The 25425-nt window shown below is 41.9% G+C and overlaps 2 long non-coding RNA genes across 2 annotated transcripts in view; one reads left to right on the top strand and one right to left on the bottom strand.

Moving 5' to 3' along the window:
• LOC140608423 (uncharacterized) overlaps positions 1-25425 on the bottom strand; it is a 66980-nt gene that overhangs the window by 17560 nt on the left and 23995 nt on the right. The window lies entirely within an intron of this gene.
• LOC140608422 (uncharacterized) lies at positions 299-9889 on the top strand. The gene is made up of 3 exons (XR_012010454.1): positions 299-404; positions 2592-2758; positions 9746-9889. It is a non-coding gene; the product is annotated as an uncharacterized lncRNA (long non-coding RNA).

Genomic DNA, 25425 nt, shown 5'->3' with positions numbered 1-25425 from the left:
TACCATACAGTTCTATCATTCTATAGGCAAGAACTTATCAGAGATTTTTGAACAGAATAGAATATTTCAGACACTTATGTAAAATGGATCTTTTAAAACCTGTATAGAAGAACCCCTTTGCTGCATTTGTGTCTCTGTGTGTATTTCATGCATATATATGGGGGAAAACAATAAGCACAGGAAAATTGCTCTTCCCAGAGCACTAATCATTCTTCTCCACTGTAGAATTAGAACAACAAATTATCTTGTACTGATAATTTGTTGTAGATTCTTTCTCCATAGCAACTGTGTGATTCGCCTTAGGATCACCCATGCAGGAATGCAAATGCTTTGTCACAATAGCCCCTGGCAGAAATCAGGCATACAGCTCTTCTGAAAGGCAGATGCTTCGCTTGGCAGTGCAGGTATTTGAGGCAAGATGGGCACACTAGTTTGGAAAACTGTCTGCTATCCAATACTGCTACCAAACAATAGTCACATGCATAAGTCTCTTGGAAAAAGGGGTACCCAGTTTCCTTCTTTCCTACCCTTCCAAATCATGAAAGTAAAGTCCAAAGGATTAAAAAAAGAAAAAAAAGAAAAAAAAAGACCAAGATGTACTTGGTTGCCTTGGACTAATACTAACAGTCTTAATAATAATGATTAATAATAGTAATTAACATGAGCTGTGTTCTTAGGTACCAAGTATTTTTCTGAGTACTTTACATATATAATTACTATAATATGATCTTCATACCCTCCCTATAAGGTAGGTACTATCATTATTATTATCCCCATTTTACATAAGATAAAACTCAGGAACAGAGAGACTGAATAAGTTCATCATGGATATAATATGTCTTAGAGATCCCACACTGCTCTGCCTCTTTTCTCTCCTTCAAGAACTATCTTTCACTCTTCCAATCACCCAGAGGAAAGGTGAACAGATAAAATACAGGACATCCAGTTAAATTTGAAGTTCAGATAAATAGCAAATAACTTTTCAGTACCAGTATGTCTCATAGAATATTTGGGACATACTTAAAATTATTCTGTATTTTTATTTGCTAAATCTGGTAACTACCAAGAAACTTGGTGCACTCTCTATCTCATCAAAATTTTTCATCAAGAAAAGTATAAGAAATATATATATATTTTTAAAGAAATTATAACTATCTCACTTATTCTTTGAAGATTGAAGTCAATTTGTTTCCCTTTCTAAGTGTAGTTACAACTTAAGTTTCATTTCAAATTGTAGAAAAGGACCTGATGAAATCATCTAAGGCCTCAGTGAACAAGTGAGGGAGACTGTAGGGGAGGGACTGAATGCTTTGCGTTCATAGCTTCTAGAACCCACTGGAGGCCTCCATGCTCTGAGTCTGATCTAGAAATATTCTAGATAGATATTCAGGATAAACATCAGGAGGATCTTTGTGCAGAAGATCCCTGTCAAGCCAAGAGCATCTATTCTAGGGTTTCTCATCTCCAGGCCCCCTGACATTTCACCAGATCATTCTCTGTAGTAAGGGGCTCTTCTGTGCAGTGTAAAAGGTTTAACAACATCCTGGGCCTCTATCAATAATGCCAGTACCACCCACCACTCCAATCGTGGAAACTAAAAATGTCTCCAGACACAGCCAAATGCCCCCTGGGCGGGCAAAAATCTCCATTGATTGAGACTCACTGATTTAAAACAGTATCATAGACTGGAACTTCCTGGAAGGTAAATCCAAGAAATCTTGGAATGAAATAAATAGGACTCCATCCTACCTGAAACTAACTGGGTGAGCCTGTAACCAATGTTGGTATTGTCGAAGGAGTAGGGTACAGAGGTGCCCTTTGCTGCATATGCCTCGTTTCCCTTCAGTGGGCCAGTATGGGGGCCACAGTTTTCAAGGAATGGTCTCATCCATAAAAATAGATAAGGATGGTTGTAGGAACTTCCTTATCTAATTAATTTATATATAAAACCTAGTAGAATAAGTCATGCTAGATAGACTCTATTCTTAGTTCTGTTTTGTTTTCCAGAAATCTCAGCTTAAGGTCATTAGAGCAGTGGACAACCCTTAGAAATCCAAGGCAGTTTATTTAGGCTTCAGACAGTTTGGGTGTGGAAAGCATTACAAAGTGTTGATAAAACTATCCTTTGACACATAACTATTTTCCTTATACTTAATTTACATATTGAAGTTTTTTAAAAAGTCATGCCATCCTTTGACACATACTATTTTCCTTATGCTTAATTTACATATTGAAGTTTTTTAAAAATTCATGCCATCTTTGCTTATAGCTTCAGAGTCCAAATAATGAAGTTTTGATGCAGTAAGACAATGCCTATAAATATGTAAAATATTAGTATCCACATAGCCCAGAAACACTGTCAGTTTTTACTGGCTTTGTGTCTCTGGGTCATGCTGGGCTTCTTTGAGAACTAGAGTGGTTTGGATTGCTCTAGAACTCATTCAATTCATCTTTCACCCTTGGTTTTAGTTCTGGAAGAAACCTCTACTTCCTCATATCTCCAACTGAAATGATACATCAAATCTTACCTTCACCTTTTCCTTTCATTCTTTTTTTTTTTTTTTCCCCTTTCATTCTTATACACACTACAGGCACTGGTTTCTGTTCCACAACAACTTTCTGAATTTGGAGATAGAAAATGATGGAGTTCCATAATAGCCTTCAGTTCCATTTTCATTGCTGATCTTGAAGAGAAGACAGCTGGACTTCCAGATGCCTCCAGCCTCTCCCAGATCCCCAGCTGGGTCTGCAGCTGATGGTTGGTATCATAACTCATGGTGTAGCAGTCATGTGGTTAACATTTCTGAGAGCTTATTATATATCAGACTTTGTCCAAAGTGTTCTACATGTATCATCACAAACTTCACAGCAATCTTATGTGGTACCATCATTATCCCTACTTTACAGATGAGATCACTGAGGCCCACAAAGATAAGGCAACTTACTCAAGGTAACATAGCAATAATGATGGAGCCATCTTTTGAACACAAGTGCTTGATTCCAGGGTCTTCCCTGGGACCCGCTATCAAAGTAAGTCCCAATGAACAGCATTGAGTATATCTTGAGAATAACAAGGGGTCATTGATTATCAGATGTATACTGCCAAAAGATTACTTTATCTGCAATGTACGGCAGAGGACTGAGGCAGAGAGGCCAATCTAGAAGCTTCACAGATATCAGGCATCAGATAAGGTAACCTAGACTAGGACAATGCCTGTGGGAGGAGAGATGATAACATCAAGGAGAATTGTGGAGGATGGTGCAACAGAACATGGAGATTAGGTAGGTAGAGGGAGAGAAGAGAATCAAGGATGCTGCCCAGATGCCAATTTATTGGTTCAGATTGATCCAAGGAACATAAAAGTACAAGGGTAAGGGGGAATGATGGATTTAATCAAGGATATGTTGGAATCACCAAAATGATTTCTTCTGCACAAGCTTCTACTGCAAATGATATTTTACATGCCTTATTAAATGGTTCAAGGCTAATCTAAGGGTGAACTAATGGGCATGAAGCATCTGTAGGCAGGTGGTAGTAAAGGTGTATAGATCTCCATGACAGAAAGCTGCCTGTTTAAAAAAAATGAAACAAACTGTAAGCCTCGTGGAATGCTAAGAGCCAAATACCAGATAGGCATGAGCTGGGACAAGAATCAATAATCCACTACGAACCTATCATTCACTTTCAAAAAACCATAGATGGTCCAGGCACCAAGTTTGGCAAAGACAAAAGGCTCCTGAGTGAACTCGAGAAAAAAAGATAATGAAATTCTAGTCCCATAAGCAGGTCAGAAGGACAAGAGGAGAAGCAGGAAAGAATGCAGATGGAAATAACTTTTGATATATGGAGGTTTCATAGGCCTAAAGGGGATTTCCACAGAAATAGTACATGGATTCTAAGGCAAGGGTTAAACATTAGCTAAGCCCTCATCTCCCTTTCTAGCTAATGTTCAATTCCAGAGAGATTCAAGTTATCAGAGAACATCCATTAGAAGTGAACTCCTTTGCACTATAACTGGCTCCTAAACGTTCAGACATCAAGGCAGGGAGGGAGGAAGAAGTTTCGGAGTCCTGGCATACAAAGAGTATTAATCATCAAGAAAACCTCAGAAATTTGTGTAAATAGAATATATTACAGCAACATTAATCAAACATTAAGTATTATGATAAAGCTCTATGCTAAGTGCATTTCATTCATTAACTCATTTAATTTTCACAAGAGCACGAGTACCCCTAATCTAACCCCAAATAAGGAAACTAAAGCTTAGAAGGGACAAACAACTTATCCCATAACATACAGCTAAGAAAAGTCAGAGTTAGGATTTGAACCCACGTCTGTTTATCGCTTCTCCATCTTTTGGCTAAGATCAAGTGGGAGCCCAGGTCTCTGACTCCAAAGCCTGAGCTCATAACCACAGTGTTAGCGGCCTGACTTTGTAGCTCATGTTAAGGTTCTTGGGCTGTTCATATCACCATCCTGAGGAAATCAGTGGAGAGCTGCTTTGTGCAGCAATGAGATGAAAGGGGGCTATTTCTTCCTGCAAGAAAATAGCCTCCTTCTTCCTTCTGGCAGTGCAAAGAGCTGCTAGAGAAAATTGAGCTCATTACACTGAACACACCCCTACTGCTTTACAGTTGGAGAATGTGGTTAGGAATGGAGATATTTCATGATGAATATAGCAAAGAAGTAAGAACCTGTTATTAAGCCCCTTTTAAAAGGATTTCTGCAAGGCAGAAATGTAGATCTCTAAAGAAAGAATTTGAAAAGACAATGGAAGTAGTGGGTTCCTACTAAGCTAGTCTAGACCTTTACTTCTTATCCATGGACTCCAAAAGGTCCTCCAAAAGGTATTGGAATAAAATCTACTTAAATTAAGCCTATAGGACTTATCTAGGTCAATTCCACTTTGACGAAACAACTCAGATTCTCCAATTAGTGGGCTGAGTAGGTTTCTGGAAGCCAATGGGAAGAAAAAAGAAAATCTATTTTGTCAGGTGATTACCTCTTTGAAGAAAAAGAACCAAAACCTCATTTAAATTACCACCAAAGTAGGAGGGGAAAAGACGTTAATGTAAATGTTAGTGCACCATCATTGCTTTCATTTCATCAAGAGCCAAGAGACTAAAACTCGTCATCTTTATGCAGGGCATAGGGTGTGTGCAAGTGTGTGTGCGTGTGAGTGTGTGCGTGTGATTCAAGACCATTTGATAGATTTCACTAATATGAAAATCAAAGAAGCATGGGAAAAGAGATGGCAATACAGGTGAGAATGGTCTTGAGGCACAAAGTGGTCGTGAGTCATAGGGAGGGTATGTAAAACACAGTTGTGTTTTCCTCAATAGAAAGAATGAGGACGTGGCAGGGAAGGGTGACAGCAGGGACTACTGTCCTAAAAAAACTTTATTTACTGGGCTAGATCCGTGGGCATGGGCCCTCGATGCTTCACAGCCTTTGTGTTCTGATAACAGTGTTTAAAAACGAAATACCTGAATCGCAAGTACATACCTGGCCATTGCCCAGGAGTAGTGTTAAAGCACCATATAGGATCAGACATTTAGTGTCCTGAGAATAATAGTAGCCCTGACAAAAGAAAAGAGATGGGAAAGCCTCTGTACCTTCTAGGCATTTTCTTCACTCTTCTTTTCTTCAGTATCACACTCTAGCTCCTCATATGGTTTTGCCTCCGAGGCCAAGCCAACAGGCAGCCAGCTCTTTACAGAGATCAGCCCCACCTTGGAGCATGCAGGTGAATCTGCTGAGCTCCTCTGGGGACAAGCAACAGAGAGCAAACATTCCCCTGTATGCTGTTTGGAGAGGCGCAGAGAATCACTAAGGGGCCATACAAAAGAGTATTAAACCTTTCACACCATTTAATGGAACACTGTCATCTGCAAGTTTTATCAGTGCCTGCCAGAAACAGAGAACAGTGCTGACTACACTGAATAATAGGAATGATGAGACACATACCCAGTGCATAAGATGTCTGCAACCTTTGGGGGCTGAAACATTTACATCGCAACCCAAAGCAAACAATGAGTAAACGCCAAAGGGTATATATTGGGAACCATGGATGCATAGTTGGCAGCTGAAGTCACAGTGGTATTGTTGATAGTGGTCAGAATGGCATTCAGATTCCTGCCCTGCTGACCTTTCCCCAGCTCCTCACGCTGCCAACCTCCCTCAAACCTCTGGGATCTTAACAGATACTCTTTCCTCAATCCAGGCTAACTGCTAGACCTTATTTCTTCCAGAAAGAGTTATCTTTCCCCTCGTATGTGTTCCTAACCTCTCCTGTAGTTCCCCTCCCAGATCACATATCACACAACACTGTAATTGTTTATTAAGCCTCCTCCCTGATTAGACTAGAGCATTGCAGACTAGAAACTACACATATAGCATAAGGTCAAGCTGATTTTAATTCTGGTACACTTGATCCGCTGTGTAATATTTTTTTTCTTTTTTCTTTTCCTTTTTTTTAAAGAAGAGGAGAGAGAGAGGAAGAGTGAATCTTAAGCAGGCTCCCTGCCCAGTGTGGAGTCCAACTCAGGGCTTGATCTCAAGACCCTGAGATCATGACCTGAGCCAAAATCAAGAGGTAGACATTCAACTGACTGAGCCACCCAGGTGCCCCTTAATCTAGAATTACTAAGGGTCCATTTTACCAAGAATAATAATAGTACTTGTCTTTAGGAAGTTGTGTCAACTGATAAAATGAATGGAAACACTGGCGTACACCTGGAAAGGGTTCTGGAAAGGCCAAAAAGGTAGATTGTTAAGAGTAATTGTATTCCAAGTTGTTACAGTTTTATTTTAGGTTCTATAAAGACTTTCATTCATTTGTTTCTTATTGTGTAAACCGATTCCTTGCTGCGTTTCAAGGGTCAGGATAAGGTGTGCACACACTGTGGACTTCAACGTTCATTGAATAAGTAAGTGAAAAAATGAAAGTTTTATCTATGAGACTTGAGCAGACCAGGGAACACTATGTCACAACTCCACTAATTCTGCATTTCTGAGCTATTCCCAATTAGGAATCAGTGTGTGTGTGTGTGTGTGTGTGTGTGTGTGTGTGTGTGTGTCTCAGTGAACATGTGTGGACGACGTATAAAACTGGTCAAGTTCCTACTTAAGAAATAGTCCGTGATTTAAATCGTTTGCCAAAGTGACGAATGTTCCTTCAAAATACAGCCTACATTCTTGTTTGACTTAAACTTAGATCCGTTTATCTGAGGCCACAAGTCTAGAAAAACCGTCATGTAGTGTAGACTATCATCCATAGTTTTCCTGCCTCACAGCACATCCTACAATCACCTTCCTGTGTTCTCCCTCTGCCTATGCTCCCACTTCCCAGAGCTTTTATCTTGTTATATTATTTATGAGCCCAAACTATAAATATACTGAAATGACGAAAATTCGTTGGTTTGGTACAATTTAAATTGCTTTTCAGTATCATATATATTTACAACATCCTATAAATATTTAAAATTATCATGACAATGGTCCCGCTGACTCAAAATAAATTCTGTATTTTGTATGGGGATGATTGCCAAGTTGATAATCTAGAAAATTGGAAAACCCCGTCAAACTCGGTGACCTGTCAGTCCCAAAAGAATATCTTTCTAATTACTGGAAGAGCCTGAGCATAGAGTTTAACCGTCTTAGAAGTTGATCTTAATAGATAAACATCATGAAATTTACCTCTTTGGAGAAGATAAGTAAAAGAAATAGTTTCTGCCGAAGAATTTGTACATTGGACTGTATCTTAAAAGCCAGATAATTTTCAGGAGTTCTCAGGCAGGGTATAAAAAGAAAAATCACAGAATCATGAAGTGCCAGCTGTGCTTGGGAATGGAGAGTTCCAGGTGTGGTGGGGAAAGGAATAGGCATGTGAGGGCACACAAGCAAATAATGCTGCAGCTGTGTCAGGGGAGCCCTTGGGAAAGAGCCCTGAATGCCATATGAGGAGTTTGGAATTTATGATATAGGGCAATGTTTCCCCAAGTGTGACCCCTGAAAACCAGCACCATCAATACCACTTGAGAGCTTATTAAAAATGCAAATTCTTAGCCCCCATCAGACCTACTGAATCAGAAACTCAGGGGCTGGGGCACAGTGATCTATGTTTTCACAAGCCCTCCATGTGACTCTGTGCAGCTTGAGTTTGGGAATTTCTGCCATATGGAAGTTTCTAAGTACTTGAAAGATAGGATCCGATCTGGGCATGCTGGTGGCAACGTGAAAAATGGACCAGAGAGGAAGAAATTGAAGTCAAGGAGAACTGAAAAGAGTAGTGGAAGTACTGGTTCATTAGGGAGCTTTGCATTGGATCCTTTTCTATATTTTTGCAAGTCTAAGATATAATCAATTTTTAGTCACAGCATTATTTTATTTGCCTCTAAAAAGAAAAATTCTACCAATTAAATGAGAACACAATATTCCTTCTCACCTGGAATTTTTATTTTGTACTTCCAGAAATGGCTCTTTTAGACTCATACTGACAAATTTTTGTCATATAGCACTCACATACATAAAAAGGAAAATATAAGAGCAATCATTTGGTTAAAGTATTCCTAGCACTTTTTCCTATTCAGGGCCTGACTCTTCCCAAACACTGTTCCACTCAAGAGCCGCATGGCCTGTTAATGATGCATCGTTTCTTTTAAGAATGTTCCACTAATGTCTCTGGGGTTTCCAAGTGACTGAAGCCCTTTCTGCAAGTCTGGATGCGTGTGCACAGGCTGTGCTATTGACCTCATGACTGCTGCCCGGCCATAGAAACTCAGAAATGCATCCCGATTTGGGAAATGTTAAATGTGGGAGATGGTGTTCATCTTAAAATTGATGGATTCCCAAGGAGAGCTAATCCAGGCCTCAGTGGGGGCAGTAGCAGGAATAATAGAAAGGGAGAGGCAGACACAAACAACGCCTCAGAGATGGATTCTAAATGAACATGACCAATTACATCAATGTTGAGGAGAGGCAGATGACTCTGAAGTTTCTAATCTGAATAACTAAATGGATGGCATGCCCTTAACCGAGATAAGAAATTCAATAGAAGGAGCGGATTTTAAGAGCAGAAGGGAAGAAGTGGATGAGAGCAAAATAAATTTAGTTTCAACTTTTTGAGTTGGATTCTGAGGGACGACCAAGTAGAGATGACTAGGAGATACATGTGAATACCAACTTATAAGTAAAGATGGGGGATGAGGGGGAGGGGTCATGGTTAGAGATACATCTTTTTTTTTTTTTTTAGGATTTTATTTATTTGAGAAAGAGAGCAAATGAGAGAGCACAAACAGAAATGAGAGGCAAATGGAGAGGGAGAGATTGACTCTCTGCTGAGCAGGGACCCTGCTGTGGGGCTCCCTCCCAGGACCTTGAGATCATGACACTCAAGTTGAGGCAGACACTCAACTGACTAAGCTACCCAGGTGCCCCTCATTTTAATCAATAGCATATAAATGGTAGTTGAAACCACAGGAATGAGTACTATTTTCCAAGGAGAGTACAGTAGAGTGTCCCCTTATTGACAGAGGATACATTTCAAGACCCCTAGAGGATGCCTGAAACCAAAAATCGTACTGAACCCTATGTGTATGTGCTCTGCTTTTTCCTATATGTTTTCCCTTAATTTACAACTTAGGCATAATAGATTAACAATAATAGCTAATAATAAAATGGAATAATTATAACAATATACTGTAAGTTATGTGAACATGTTCTCTCTTTAAATATCTATTACAGGGCAGCCTGGGTGGCTCAGCAGTTTAGCGCCTGCCTTCAGCCCAGGGCGTGATCCTGGAGTCCCAGGATCGAGTCCCACATCGGGCTCCCTGCATGGAGCCTGCTTCTCCTCCCTCTGCCTGTGTCTCTGCCTCTCTCTCTGTGTCTATCATGAATAAATAAATAAAATATTTTTAAAAAAATCTTATTACATGTGCTCATCCTTCTTGTGATGCTGTGAGATGGTAAAGTGCGACATTTTGAGATGAAATGGGGTGGATGATGTAGGCACTGTGATGTTGTGTTGAGTGACTACTGAGCCAGCGATACATCAGGAGGATCATCTGCTTCCAGCTATATAGCTCACCACAGGGAACAGAAATCATGGAAAGATAACCACAGATAAGGGGGAACTAGTGTATACAAAAAATTTGAGGAGAGTTGGTGATAGAACAAAAACAAAATTGAAGAAGTGACTAGAAGTAAGAAGGAGAATTCAGAGAGAGAAGAAATTGTTAGATTATGTTTACATATCTTGTGAGCTCATCAAAGACAAAAGCTGTCTTGTTCCTACTCTTGAATCCCCAGGGCAATGCTTAGCCCAGTAATTTGGGTTGAACTAACATGGAATGATGGCTCAAAAGCTAAAAAAAAAAAAAAAAAAAAAAAGGTGAACATTTTAAGAAGGAGGAAGTGGTCAGTAATACTAAATGTTATAGTTGATCATTTTATTTTTTTATTTTTTTTTATTTATAATAATCACAGAGAGAGAGAGAGAGAGGCAGAGACATAGGCAGAGGGAAAAGCAGGCTCCATGCACCGGGAGCCTGATGTGGGATTCGATCCCGGGTCTCCAGAATCACGCCCTGGGCCAAAGGCAGGCGCCAAACCGCTGCGCCACCCAGGGATCCCTAGTTGATCATTTTAGATCAAAGGGCCACTGGATTTAGTAAATCTAATTTAATTTGTAACACTACCGGGAAGCCCAGAGACTTGAACGGAGAAGGCCAAGGCCAACAGCTGGCTGAGGTGAGCCAGAGGCAGAACTCTGGTCTTGTGACTCTTGTCTTGTGGCAGGATCTTCCAGACTGAGCTTTCCATCTCAGAGGAGGGTTATGTCCATGGCTAATAAACTTCTGTATTCAAAAGACGTCAGACAAGGTCAAATCCACCCATAAAAATGAACTCTACTAACATGGCCGAATCACTCCACAGAGCAGGAGAAACGAGCTATAAAGAACTCAGAGCAAAGAGTCTGGAGTCACACAGGCATTCTAGGGCTTGCTCTAATATCTGGACATTGTCTATGGAGCTTCCCCATGAAAGAAAGGATTCATATGACTTAAATATTTGTGTCATATCTTGAGCCAGAATTTTCTCTAACTCTCACTACTTATAACAAGACAGGAAGAGATGCTGCAAGTAGGTGGGAAAAAAACAAAGCCAATTTCTCTGCTGTGATACGGGGTTGTTAAACAGGAAGCTTATACCTGATTCTATACGTAGATGAGCAAAATTTGAATTCAGTGAAGTCAAAACAAAGATACTGACATCGTTCTCTTTAATGATAATTAAGTTATTTTACTGTTCACACAGCTAATGACATCCTGGGAAAATGAGTGATTTCTCAAGAGCAGTGTTTCTTAAACATCAGAGCACTCCTGAACTACCTGGGTAGGTTCCCGTCTTCAGAGATTCAGAGGTGGTCTAAATGGGCTCGTCCATTAAAGTTTAAAATTCTCTGGAAATTTGTTCCAAGAGAAATGGCAAACATGATATTTTCCATGTTTTAAAACACAAAGGTTTCAAAGATCAGACTCCACAACTCATTTCCGTCTTCAGGATCCTTGCGGGGCCAGAGGATCTGTAGGATGAGACATCTGTGGTCACAACCCCTGTGGCTTCAGTGTTTCATCAACAGAAACATGTATAGCAGCACAGAGATTTCCAGAAGCCCCCATCTGGCAGAGATGACTAATGGGGCTTTCCCACTGACATCTTAGCAAAGGTGCCAGAAGTATATTGGTTCCAGATCACAGCCCTAATAGGGCAGTTCCTCCCAGGACATTACACTGACACATGACCTGTCTTCCTTTTACAGCCTATATTCCGACCCCCATGCACTACCGACCTGTCCACAGTGTTGGGCATGAAAATGCATATCTGACCTGCATCTCTGAACTTGCTCCTTCATAGCAAATGTTGGCCTTGCTATAAACGAGAAATAGTGCAGTTTTTCCTCCATTATGCAGGTTACAATTGTCACTCACTTTTTATCCCATGGCCACAAAAATTAAAGGTAGATACGGTCTAGCTAAAATTCTAGTCAATCAGAGGAGTTCCAAGGTGGTGCAAAAGCAGTGCAAATTCACACAGTTATTATTGGCTGGTTGCTCAAAATCATCAAAGACGTTTTATAAAGGAGAGGGAAGAAATTGAGTGGTGGGTGATTTTTTTCACTGATAAGCCCTATCCCATCAGTGCTCATAAGAACACGTTAAGCTATGAAATACAGAATAAATTTATCCCAAGCCCACTCTCACAGAGATAGGCAAGGTCTCAAACTAGAGATAAAGCCCATGTTACCATTGATATAATCTTAGTCCATTAATAATTGCTTTTTCCCCCTTCGGTTTGGAAAAGAAGATGAGCCCAATAGCCTTAATGGGAAGTAGGTATTTTATTATTAACTGAGCGACCTTGGGAAAGTCACATTTCTGGGTTTCAGTTTCCTCATAAGTAAAACAAGAAGGCTGACTTACATAACCGCCCTCTGAAGTTCTGTGTCTGAAGTTCTGAATAAATGGCACAGTGTGGCCACTAAATGGCCACTGCCATTCAGTTAGTGTGCCAGGGAACACTGGCTACCGATGAGTTTCACAAAGACATGAAGCATGGTGGGGTGTGTCTTAGAATATCAAAACAATAATCTTTCAACAAGGTCAAGAACACAAATAAACATGTAGAAGCAGGAACAGGATTTGAAGAACCGTGTGGACACAGGAGCAGGTCCTGGAACACCATATCCAGATACGGGGTATACCTCGCCAAGGATGCCGCATTGTATTTTCTAAACAGTATCTGGCTGGATGGAAGCTCTGCTGGATATAAAAGGTTTGCTAAGTGAACAAAGTCAGTAAGTTCTTTTACCACAGGATGCCTCGGAATGCTTCTGCACTGTTTAATAGAACTTTCTGCAATGATGGAAATATTTTATATATGCACTTCCCAAGATGGTAGCCACTAGCCACATGTGGCTATGAAACACTTGAGTTGTAGCTAGTGTGACTAAGGAAGTGAATTTTTTAGTTTTTTAAAAATGAATTTCTAGTGGAATCACCACATAGGGCTACTATGTGCGTATTAGATGGTACGGCATATACCATACACATTTGCAATGTTAACCCTGACGGTGAGGTAATGGGTACAGCAGTTCCAAACTTATGGAACTCTTTTCAGAGGGCTGAAATTCCTTGCAAAACTATTTGGGAAGTACTAGTCTATGAGCCATCTTGCTGAGTGATTGAAAGGGTGTCAGTCACCATCCAGGGATAGAGACCAGGATGTCCTCTGTTCTCTATGCATTGTGAGGTCACCCCACAGTTCAATCATATCACAATTTCCCAAGTCCTGACAGATACCCGTTGCCTCTCAGTACAGGTCTGGTCCAAAGAATTCCACCAATTTTTCCTTTCCACCAAACATAAAACAATGATCATCTATTGCTGCTGGGCTTCGCCATTGGCCATGCACTCCTCCATACACTGGGATATGTCATTATTTCAACAATCCAGTGAGATAAGGGGCATTCCTTTTATGGGTGAGAAAAGTGGAGCTCAGACAGACAGGGGGACCCAGTTGCTCAAGGTCACATACTTAGATAATGGGGGATAGACCTTCATATTTTAATTATGTCTCATCAACATTCTAACAATACCATTGTGCATTGACTTTTTCCTCAAAATACATACAGCCCATTAAAAAGGTGTTAAATTAACACATTTTCGAAATACCAAAAAATCATGCATACCTGAGAAGAGCAGTTTGTTTTATTCGGCTTGCTCACATATACCTTGAGAATTATGATAAATGCAAAAAAAAATTTAATAATCATGGAATAAAAGGCCGATATGATTATTTACAAATATGTATAATTCTTGTCCTCCAAGAGAGCCTTCACTGGACCTGGAATAATTATGTTCTTCTCAACTGAACATCCACATTGCTGTGTAAATAAGCAGGTAAAAATTTCATTTGCCCAATTATTTTTCCTCTCCTGAGTATGCGATCAATTTGGTGCTTCTGAGTGCCATTTATTCAGATGGCAACAGCACACATAACTGCTCATTTTTGCATCTAATTTAGGCTTGGCTCCTCGAGTGGTAGCATGTGGGCCAAAGTCCTTGAATCAATTTGTTGTCACATCAGATATGAGTACATTTGACTCTGACCTACACAATTGCAGAAATCAAGGGTTTTTTTTTTTCAGTGAAATATTGCTTCTTGAACCATCATTTGGCCTTGTAGGAAAATGACTGGGATCTGAAGTTACACTGTGACCCAGAATTCCAAATCCAGGCATTGCCCAAAGAAGACAATGCAAACCCTGAAGCAGAATGTCAATGAGGTGACCCTTTACAAATTATACAGGCATGGCCAGCTATTAACAGGGCTCATTACACTCACTTTGGCTCTCTAGATTAAAATACAATCACTTTCAGTCAAGTGCATAGGAGTCATTATTTTATCTGTAATAAATCTGTATACATTTAATATAATATTGGACTTTATTATGACATACTCTGAAAGCAATTCATACTACAGTTCAGTTTTCATTACAATATGGCATACACATATGCCATCTGGGCTCTTCTCAATGGTCCTGGGAACCTAAAGGAAAAGAAAAGCAGGGGTAAAAAGCAATGAATAAGGTGCGCCTGGGGGGCTCAGTCGGTTAAGCATCTTCCTTTGGCTCAGGTCATGGTCCTGAAGTCCTGGGATTGAGCCCCACATCAGGTTATCTGCTCAGTGTCTGCTTCTCCCTCTGCCCTTCTCCTGCCCTGTCTCTCTATATATATCTGTTGCTCACCCTCCCTGCCTCTTAAATAAATAAATAAAATCTTAAAAAAAGCAATGAACGAAGAACAGAGGGTCACCTGGCAGGAGATATAAAGGAGTTCAAAGGTGAGGTCTGGTTCGTTGGAAAGAAACCTTGTGTGAAGTGAGCAGGCACACTGAGAGCCTGGAAATTCTCAGAGAGAGGGTGATTTAAGTAACCAGCACTCTCAAAGTCCCAGCGGAGGAAAAGAGGCAGGGTGGTGGAGAGGGAAAAGGCTGGTAAAAGGGGAGCCCGAGAGAGCAGAGGAGAACAAAACAGCTCCATGCACAAATTCATTCAGCCAGCTGCAAAAGCTCAGCAGGTCCAGGGGAGGTGGGGGTGCTTTGGTATACCATTTCCAAGTCTTACCACATGGGACACTTGTTAATATTATAGATTCCTGGTTTCTATGTCAAAGGCCTGGGAATATGTGCTTTTAACAAGCATCCCCAGGTGATTCTCATGAGAGGCAATCTGAGGGAGCACTGCTAGTGGGGAGGGCATGAATTGAAGGCTAACAGGCTAAAGTTGAGGTCCTGACCCAACCACTCACCAGCTCTGTGAACTTGAGAGATATGTAACTCTCTGGGCCTTGGTTTGCTTGTCTATAGAAATAAAAATATAGTTATGCCCCATAGAAATTGTACAAGTCAGGTACCATTATCATCATGCCCATTCTACAGATTCGGGAGCTAGAGCACAGAGTGGTCGGCTGAGTACTTTGCCCAAAGTCCCACCTCTGGTAAATGCAGAATTGGTTTCCCACCAGAAGCCACCTGGCTCCAGGTGCCGTGCTTTTAGCCCCAATGGTTCTGTCTCTCCTCCTAGAAAGGAGCACTGTGCTGAGAGAGACAGAGGAAAAGCTTTCCAGAGAGGCAATTTATGTTAATTCTCATTCAAATCAGACGATAACTTGATGTTCCATTTACATAAGTTACTCCATAAACTAGTAACGTTCGCTCAAATTAATTTTTGAATCAAGCTTTCTTCCCCAAGATTAATAATTTATAGGACTCAAGCCATAATGCCACCTGGGAAATGGCACAGGCATTATTAATGCTTCCACAAACTTCACAGCTACTAGTAATGCCACAAGTGGTAGAAATAAATATTAAATAAGGTACAAAGTGCTTCCCCCACACCCGGAGGTGTCGACTTGGGTCTAGGCCAGCAGAATTCACCAATGTGAGACCACCTGCCTGAGTGGATGCACTTCTACACTGCTTTACACAGTCGTATAATCTCTTCAACATATTCCTTGGCTGGAAATTTGCATTCTCTTTCAAATCAGGCCTTACTGGTTCATTTCTGAAGACGCTGCAGCATATATCAAAATGAAGATCTAATCACCTGCTGTTCTGACAGAGAAGATTTATTTTACTAGGATGTGTGAAATGATTGTTTCTCATTTGTCATCATGCTCTGTACTCTGAGTTGAAAGGAAGATGCAGCCTCAAAGATAGGATATGACACCAGAAACTAATTCTGAATTTTCTGTTTAGAAAATACATGTATATATATCGCAGAAGACAGAGCTATTGGGGGCAGTTTTTTAAAAACTCCTCAAGGTTCTGAGGACAAATAAGTGTAAAGAAAGAGAGGCAACAGCCAAATTTCATGGACAAAAGAAATATAAATTTGGGCAAGTAAAGCAAAGTAGAGGTCAGCAAAATCCAATGAGAAAAGGAGACGGTTCTATGTGATAACAACAAAATGATTCTAGAGCAAAACTAAGGAAGCAGATAGGAACCCATGAGGTAAGATTTAAAGCGCCTTTAGCTTTTCTGTAGACCTAAAATTTCACACTAAATATTATTGCTTTCTTTGGCTTCAAGCTATGTATCTCCAGAAGGTATCTAATCTTTGCCATTCTTCACGTACTTCTTAAAGGCTCCATCTCCACCTACTCATGGGTACCCTGTGCCCCTAAGCTGTAGCTGATTGGAGCAGGCTTATTCACTTGACCATTCAGCCCCAAATTCAGGACCATTCAGTCCAAAGGCTGGGATGAGCCAACTTGAATCTTTTTTCTGTAGACTTAAAGGAGTCACGAACAGCTAATTCTTCAGGAGGGAGTTGAGAGATTAATTCAGGTAGATCCAGGATTCCAGGTAGTGAGAGATGGTGACATAGCCTGCCCAAAACTATGGGGAAGAAGTTATAAATAGGATAGAGGGGGAGCCAGCCAGTCTGAGAAAGGGTAGAGCAATAAAAACAAGTAGAGGAAAAGACCATGTGTCCTAATCATCTTGGTTCTGGAATTTACAGATTCAGCTTCAGTGATCGGCCAATACTTTGTTTCTGGTTCATGAGATGGATCATTGTATTCTTATCCTACATCTTTTTTTTTCTTTTTTTTTTCTTTCTTTTTTTTTTTTTTTTTTTTTTTAATGTGAGGCTTGAACTCACAACCCTGAGAGCAAGGCTTGAGCTGAGCTAAGATCAAGAGTGGGACGATTAATTGGCTAATCCACCCTGGTGCCCCACCCTACATCTTCTTCTTGATCTCTTTGTCTCCTGGGGTTTTATATTCCTTGTCACCAAAGAAACTTAATTAAATATAAGTAAATGCAGCAGGCCTTGCTTACACCTACCACCAAAGCCTACTCCTAAATCCTCATAACATTTCCTACAAGGATTATCTGGACATTCTGAACTAAAAGAATGCCTTCTCATTCCTTCACACTGGCAGATGGTCTGCCTTCCAGAGGTTTTATAGCGTTCTGCTTAAAATATTTAAAGGAGACTGCTATGTTCCATAGTTGTTGATGGTCATAGTTGTGAGTTTTGTGTCATAAGAGATATTCAGGCCAAGGGTAGTTGATAATCTGGCAGAGATATGTAGAACACAAACACCAAAGAAGTGTTTAAACTAGATCAGTTTCTAGGACCATTCTGGCCTCTTTAGTCAGGTTGCAAAGGCCCAAATCTTCCCTAATTCCTCCCACAACATTGTCCTCATGTTTTCTCACCCTTTTTTGGATGTGCCCCCATTTACCAATGTCCCTTTTAAAGGATGACCCTGAGAACAGAATATACATGATCTGACCAGTATAGAATATCCTAAAACCACTACCTCTTTAATCTGCACCCACTTCCATAAATGCTGCCCAGGAGAGCACAACCTATTATTGGCACTAGGCTTCATTAGGAGCTCCAGTTGAACTTGGGAGTCACCTCAAGTGTTCAAAGTAGTTAGGCTTTTCCAACTCATTTGCCACATTGTCCATAAACTTGGACACAGAATTTGATAGGAGGCTGAGGAAGGAGGCCCTCTGTGCAGCGGGTTGGCGCACCATTGGTTTGCACCATTGCAAACCCATTACCTTTTGGAAATGCATCATTACCCTGGGAAAGAGCAGCCCATGGAGGGGAAGGGAGGTGAGAAACTTTCAGAGGTAAATTTCATTTGGCTGTTTTCCCTCTGTTTGGCCCTGGGAATTCAGGACCATGGAGATAGCCATCCAAGACCTCCAGGAGAAAGTTTTCACCCTACCTTCAACCTAAGTAATAACAAGAAATATCCACCCAACACTTCTCCATATCCACACCTTCAGGTTTACTGTCTGACCATATTTGGACCCTGGAGGTCCAAAGGTTCCATTGTGGAAGCATTTTATGATTCAAAATACAGAATCAGAGAAGAGGGTGTCCCAACACACAAGAAATTATTCCAGGATATAGCATGCCAGAATGACGGAAAGATGGAAGCTTCTGGTAAGTCAGCTGTGTGCTGCTTCACTGCAGAATAGTGACAGGATCCAATTTGCCACTCCTCCTCCACACACACACACACACACACACACACAAAATACTCATACTCACATTTCATATTGTCTCTTTGAGCATTAAGGCAGACAAGGAGCTTGTGCAGATTCATGATTCCATGTTAAATTTGACCTATCACCCAGGAATGATGGGCCAAGTAATTTTCTTGAAAATTATCCACAAGAATTCTACTGGGACTCCTTTCTCAACTTCAGCTCTAGTGCTTCCTCAAGCCCAGGCACACTTCCATTTCATGTATGTGCATAGGGCCAAATCACAGGTGTGCACCCAAAAAAATCCCAAAGAGGGCAAAATTCATCTCTTCATTCATCCATTCATTCATTCTAAAGCACTCCGCATCTACTACAGGCTTTCCCTTCAAGAACTTACCCTGTAGCCAGGGTCACAAGATGTCTCTGCACTAAATTGTCCAATACCACACAATACTTGGCAAATGAGTTGGAAAAGCCTAACATACTGTAGGAGCTAAAGGGAGAGGAATGCTAATGGTTCACCAGCTCTAACCTCCTGTCAACCAGGGGATCTGAGCTGGGTTATGAAGGTTCAATCAAGGAACTAGATGACAGGAGAATGGAAGAGTCTGGCTGCCATTTCCACTGCCAGCCTGGAAGGTTGCAGGGAATCGTGATCATCATTGCAAGCTTGAAGAATTAGGTCTTGAGTGTTCCCGGCAAGTCAATTACGGCATGCAAATTTTCCGCGGAGTTGACTTCTCGGCTTCAGGAGCCACGCACACGCTCCTTTGGGCTTTTTCGCACGAGGAAAACATTGTTGGGAAAGGAGCCTGAGGACCAACCACTGGAAAGTGCACTCAATAGCACTTTGGTTGAGATAATTGCTGCGTTTTTTTTTTTTTAAATTGTAGGCTTTGGAGGTGACCACAGGCAAAATTTGTGACAGACATTTGACACTGAGAAACTGCCGTGGATGGGTGAAATTTTTCACAGCCCTCCCTCCACCGAGACCGGTTTATTGACTAACAAAGGAAAATTATATAAAACCACTGGAGTACGTTGGCCAAGTCCTCTCTTTTGTCATAATGCCCTTTTGCCAGGCACCAGGATTACGGTCATGCAGACTCTCATCCAGGCAAGCTGGTTCAAGTCCGCTGCATGGGTGACGCTGGGCAGCCCAGGGCACACTGTTGCAGTGTTGCTCTGTGAGCACAGATGTGCAGATTGCCCCCAGCCCCGTCACCCACCATGGGTTCAAAGGACTTTAGAGCCCTACTCAGTTCCTGCAGAGCTGCCTCCTTATCCCCTGGACCAGACGCTCTCCTTTATCCTTTATGCCTGTGGCAAGCTCTATCGAGAAGAGAATAGGCTGTCGGACAGTGCGAAGGATGCAAGTTCATCAAATAATAATAATAATAAAAGATCACAATCCAGGAAAAATAAAAGACAGAACTTGCAAAGGCTGTTTCCCTGCCCATGGTCATCAGGATCCTGTGATGTAAGTTAGCATAACAAGGATATAATCAGAAGAACTAAGGGAGGACTTTGGAGAGACATTCGAGTGGCAGGTCTCCAGCCTCAACTGGGGCCATGAGTCCAGGCCAGCGGATCGGAGTGGGCCAGCAGCTTGCATAATTATTCACTGAGGCACATCCAGCAGGTTCCAGGGCTCCTTAAGCCAACTTCCTAAGCAGGCTTCCTTCCTTGGACAAGGAAGCGTCCCTGCCACTTAGCCCTGATAATCCCATTCAAGCTCTATAGATAGCATGCCATTCCCTGGCTTGGGAGACCCCTGGGAAGCTCTTCATGTCTTACTTGCACCACCTAAGAAGTTATCATGGTATTTATCTCCTTGGGTCCTTGGGAAGATTCAACAAAACAGTGGAGTTGAAAATGCCTCATTTGCCCGAAATGAGAGTTAACATCCATACAAACTACTTTTACAAATGAATCGGCATTTCTGGGATGCCTTGTGTGTGCCAAACAATGAGGATGACAGAAATGAACAAAAATTTTTTTTCCCCTCCAGGAACTTAAAGACCAGTCGAGGCAATGGTACAAAAAGGCAAAGATGAATTAAAACACAGCAACCAAGCATCCAGAATGGATGTCCGCTGCGTTTGCTGTGGGAATCTTGAAGGAGAGATCAGGACAAGCAGAAAAGCTAGAAAGAGAAGAGTTTTAGCAGCACTGCTTTGATGAATCAAGAAGAGGTCCCAGATGGAGACAGGCTTTCGGGAAAACATTGGTCTCCTAGGAGTTGATACAATAAAAGTTGATCTTCCAAGAGCCCGATGGCCATGGACTAGCTATTAAACCTCAAGACGAAGCCCCATGTGTAAAGAAAGAAAGGTTATCTACTTACTGTCTCCTCCATCAGGCTGTCTTTGATTCAGTACAGGAGAAAGCATATCTAGGGTTTTCTAATCCCAGCAAGAGAACAGAGGCAAGAAAAAGACAAGAGAAAATAAAGCGAGCGGAGAGATAACCATCTGTGTTTGCTGGTTTAGTCTTCCTTCAAATGTGTAATTATGATTCCAAGGGCTGAGTTGGCCATTTGGAGAGATGATAGTCCAGGTCAAGCCAATAACCCACAAAGGAGGTAATCAACCTACAGACAATAGACCGTACGTGCATGGTTTTTCTCTTAAACAAGATTTGTGTTTGCCAACTAAGAACAAGATGCTTCCTCAAAACATTTTAATTTCGTAGGAAACATCAAATTCACAAGTCTTCAGCAAAGTCTAAGGCGGTGTCAACCACCTCGTCCCTGGAATAAAACATAAGAGTGTATTATTTTCATTTTGTATGAAACATTCAAAGTTCAGGGCTGGAAAATTGTGTGTGGGCCGATGCCTGATAGCGCAGCCAGTTATTATGTAGTGACTCACGATAAATTTCCAGAGCCACCACACCTTAAAGTCAAACTCGCTCAAGCCAGACAGTAAACTATTAGCAGAGATATTTTTGTAACCATAATTTCTAGTCTTTTAACTAATTTTTTTTTAACTTGCAGCATGGCCAGTTTTATGAAAGTCATAGAGCTCACTTATCTGACATCAAGGTCTTGGAATATTTATCCTTTTCAAAACAATACAAAATAAAAACATGCCCCTGGGGTATTTTAAGGAATTTTTCAACTGACCAACTTGGTCAACCAGCATAATCCTGGAGCACTGGCTCCGTCATGTCAGCCAGCCCCGGCTCCTCACCACAAGGAAGACTCAGCGCAGGACTCCTGTGGTTGTGGCCACGTCTGCCCCAGGTACCCGAAAGGAAGTCTCTCCATGGTGAGGCCAAACAGGAGATGGCACCATGCGGGGAGAGCTACTGACAAGACTTGAGAGCCCTGAGAGAGGTTTCTAGGCAGAGCGGAAGCTGCCAGGATTTACTCTGATACAGAATAAGGCAACTGGTAAAGCACCCATACCTCAGAGAAAGCCCTCATCCCTTGGCCTGCACCCAGTTTAGGTCTCCTGCCTTCACCCACTTCACACACCCACCAGGAATCCATGAGGAAGTCGTATCCTGTCTGGGCCCAAGAGCCCAGAGTTGGAAGCTTCTGTGTAACATCAGTGTGTGTTCAAGAACCTTCGAAGAGCCCTAGAACAGACTCAGGCTCCAGATGTCTATATAGCAACTGAATCAACCAGTTTTCCTTCATGTATTTTTCATTCTCATCATGACATGCTTCATGGGTTACTGTGGCAGGTCCTTTGACTCTATTTCTGAGTTGGGTTTCATGAGATGCACCCACTGCTACACTGGAATGAGTGGAAAAGAAATACTGTGTAATACGTATCGTCCACTTAGTCCCATCTCTGACACCATGGCAAGGATCTCAAATGTGTCACAGATGCTTTCCTCGTGCAATTCTCTCCCACTTTTTGACACGTTGAATCAATGGAGTGAATGATTGGTTTTTGGCTTCCACCAAGTCTCCCTGTTTGGGGGCATGGTTGGAGGAGCCTAGGGAAGACCTTGATGGTGTTGAGGCCAGCCGAGGCTTCCTGCCCACAGTCAGCCTGAGGCACCACAGTGGGCAGGACAGAGGCTGGGAACAGGAGCCAGGGGCAGGGTGTTGGTGCACCGCAGACAGCTCAGAGTTTTTTCTTGGCTAGGAACACAGACTGTGCACACACCTCAGTCACCAGCCCCTGTAAGGGGCAATCAGATGGAGGGGCTCCAAGGACATGGGGGAGTCAGAAAGGTGGAGGCAGAAGCTGTATCTGGCCCTCACTGCCATGTCCGGGCACTGAGCTGGCACGTAGCATGTAGGTGCCGAATGCATGATGCATGGCTGAGTGTGTGGACCAAAGGCCAGGGGTGGTTGAGGAAATGCCTTGTACACATGGGGAGACAGGCAGAAGTTACCAGCCTCCCAACAAAAGGTGTCTAGACGGAGGGGGCAGGCCACGTTCCCGTGTTCTCTGGGTGCTCTTTCTTGTTTAAATGTTGATCGTGGCTAGGATGGGTCAGCGCAGGAGACCTCCTTGTGGCGGGAAATCCCACACTTCCTCAGCAGGTCTCCTCTGATCCTCACCCTCTGTGCTCTACGTGGGTCAAGACCTGAGGTCCGGGGTCTCTCCTAAAAGTCCATCATTCCTTGCCTTCCTCGTATACCTCGAGGGCAGCTTCTGGCTAAGAAACAGTCTTCACTCATCTCTCTCATCCTCCTACAAAACCACTTCCTCTCCTGTTCCATCCTCCTGAACCACCCCCATGCTTTGCCCTCCTCAAAGACAGTTTCAATGTTTCTGTTCCAATCCATATTAAGATTTAGGGGTCCCTTCATAACATAATGTAACATGACGCACAGAAGGAAAGAACAAGATTCTAATCTCGAATCAGCCCTCCTCCTCACATCTGCTTTGCCTTACACACTCATTTCTGTGCCTTCTTACCCACTACAGCTGTGTGGGCCTGAGTCAGAAGCTCCACAGATTTTGCCAGGAGGTGGCAAGCTCAGAGGTTCCCTGTCCTGTCTTCCTTATCTTGAACCTCTAGAAGGTCTACCTGGACTGCAAGGCTTCCAGTCACACAGACCATGCATATTGTGTCGTTCATCTATGGGAGATCTTTCCTTGCTGTTTGTAGAATCTCATGCCCACTTTGGCTTTCTAACTGCTCCTTATTTTTTCCCCAAGGCAGGGAGGAAGTGTGGTCTGCTGATTGGAAAAGTTGCCTAGAAAATGGGACACTGTGTGGACTGGGGAAAATAACTTTGACTCTCTGGATAAATTGGCGTTTCAGCAGCCTCGGGTGAGCGAACAGAAATGTAGCTCACGTGTTACATGCTACGTGCCTTGGGTGATACTTGAAAAACAGTAAAACAGAGAGGGGCACCTTCAGTTGCTGAGCTTTCCTCTGGCTTCTGTATGGTTCCAAGAACAAGCAGGTGCTCAATTTCGTGGTCCCATTCCTCTTCTCTATCTCCCCAATTTTGACTTTGGCTCCTCCCACTTCAGTTGATCAAATAAGTTGACTTATTGGGCAAATAAATGCTTGCCCATTAAACTTCATGGACTGCTACCCTGGGTGTGCCTGACATTGAGGCATGCATCATAAGTAGCTTTGGCCTGGAAGGGGTGAATAGGTACATAGAGCTTCCTGTCAAAAATTTTGATGAATGATTCCCACTCCTGACTTCCATGCATAAGGGTGAAGACATTTTCAATCTCAAGGGACAGAAATTCAACTCAAATTAGGTAAAGCCAAGAAAGAAATCCGTGGGCCTACATACTTGGGTGCAATTGACTTCAGGCAGGGCTGAATATAAGGTCTCAAACAATGTCATCAGAGGCTGTCATCAAAAAGGTAAACAATGACAGCTATTGGTGAGGACACGGTAGGAATGCAGGAATCTGGTTGGATGAGGTGTTGGTAGGAAAGTAAATTGGTGCAGCCACTATGGAAAACAATATGGAAGTTATCCCCACAAATTAAAAATAGAAAAACCAAAAAAAATAGAAAAACCAAATGAGCTAGCAATTCTTATTCTAGGATATATCCAAAAGAAATGAAATCAATACCTCCAAGATATACCTGCATCCTCATGTTCATTGCAACATTATTCATAATAGCTGAGATATAGAAACAACCTAAGGGTCTATCAACAGATGAATGGATAAAGAAATTGTGTGATACACACACACACACACACACACACACACACACACACAGTGGAATATTATTTAGCCTGAAAAAAAAAGAGATCCTGTTATTCACAACCACTTGGATGAACCTAGAGGACATTATGTGAGTGAAATAAGCCAGCCACAAAAAGAAAAATACTGCATAATCTTATTTACATGTGGAATCTAAAAATGTCAAATACAGGGGTGCCTGTGTGGCTCAGTCAGTTAAGCATCTGTCTTTAGCTCAGGTGATGATTCCAGGGTCCTGGGATCAAGCCCTGCATCAGGCTTCCTGCTCAGCCAGCGCCTGCTTCTCCCTCTGCTGCTCCCTCTTTTTGTGCTCTCTTTCTCTCAAATAAATAAGATCTTTTTTAAAAAAATTAAAAAGTTAAAATATCAAATACATAGAAGCGGAGAGTTGAACAGTGGTTGGGGGGGGGATTTGGAGAGATTTTGGTCAACGGGTACAAAGTTGCACTTATGTAGGATGAATCATTCTAGAGATCTAATATACAGCAGGATGATTATAGGTTAACAACACTGTATCAAATATTGGAAATTTGTTAAGAAAGTAGATTTCAGATACTCTCATGAAGAAGAAGAAGAAGAAGAAGAAGAAGAAGAAGAAGAAGAAGAAGAAGAAGAAGAAAGGGAGAAGGAGAAGAAAAGAAGAAGAAAAAGAAGAAGAAGAAGAAGAAGAAGAAGAAGAAGAAAAAGAAGAAG

The sequence above is a fragment of the Canis lupus genome, chromosome 17 (assembly GCF_048164855.1).
Source record: "Canis lupus baileyi chromosome 17, mCanLup2.hap1, whole genome shotgun sequence".
In the NCBI taxonomy this organism is placed as follows: domain Eukaryota; kingdom Metazoa; phylum Chordata; class Mammalia; order Carnivora; family Canidae; genus Canis; species Canis lupus.
Note: the sequence above shows the minus strand (reverse complement) of the source record. Positions and strands in the feature narration are given on the sequence as shown.